We start from the raw sequence: 1,030 nt of genomic DNA, 5'->3' as shown, positions 1-1,030 counted from the left end.
TATTTATTCCCGTCTTCCTTACTTCCCAATTAACTCCTGTTCTCTCCGTCACATCCATGAAAAGGGACCTCTGCACCTTGGCAATTACAGCCTCAGAATATAAATCCCTCAATTACTGGTGTTCTGCACATTATCCCCTGTGCCAGCGTGTTCCCCAAAAGAGCTAAACCAGGAGCAACGATTGTCTACTCCTCCACACGTTACTCGACAACATATGGAGCACGTAGCCCGGTGTTTACCACAATGTCTCAAGTATGTAATTGCTGCAATGCTCGTAAATACCCCTCAAAACGAGCAACCGTGACGTGGCCTCATAGAGGAGGGGGAAAAGGTGAAGGACAACAAGATAAATTGCGCAGACTCACGCGTGTGTGTGTGAATCTGTGGATACGTGCATGTGTGTATGCGATGTACATATATGCGGTCTGTTTATATGTCTTCAGATACCTGCTTGTGTGCCTGAATATGTGTGGCTGAGCATGTGTTCGTGCAAAAGCGAGAGATTATTGTTCTTTTATATGCGTGCGCTCAGACAGTTACGTATGTCTGCGTGAGAGGATGTCTTTAAGTGGTAAGTATTGACATCTGGTTATGCTTGTCTGTCTGTCTGTCTGTTTCATTGTACATCCATGGTATAACCTGCTGTGCGGCGTCTATTTCGCACGCTTAAGTACATGTGACTGGGAGTATTACAGTGCTTTTTGCAGTGAGCTGCTGGGAAGTGGTTCAGCTTCTTATCTGGTTCAGTTGAAATGTATCACATGATCCCGCTGACTCTGGGACTTGTGGCATTCCCAGGATGTTGCTGTTGTCCCCCCACATACCAAAGGCATACGGCTTGGTAGTTTTTTTTTGCCACAGAAGACATCCAAGAGTGTGTGGATGAGCGGTAGAATCTGGGGGGTGGGAGTGGGGATGCTGTGGGAATATGCGATCAATGAAAAGAGCTCGGTTCCGATAATTATGAAGGAGTGATTATCGGCGCGCAGCCGGTGTTCGAAGGGCTGTTTCCGAGCCGTTTATCCCTGTG

Source organism: Pristis pectinata, chromosome 18, assembly GCF_009764475.1.
Source record: "Pristis pectinata isolate sPriPec2 chromosome 18, sPriPec2.1.pri, whole genome shotgun sequence".
In the NCBI taxonomy this organism is placed as follows: domain Eukaryota; kingdom Metazoa; phylum Chordata; class Chondrichthyes; order Rhinopristiformes; family Pristidae; genus Pristis; species Pristis pectinata.
Note: the sequence above shows the minus strand (reverse complement) of the source record.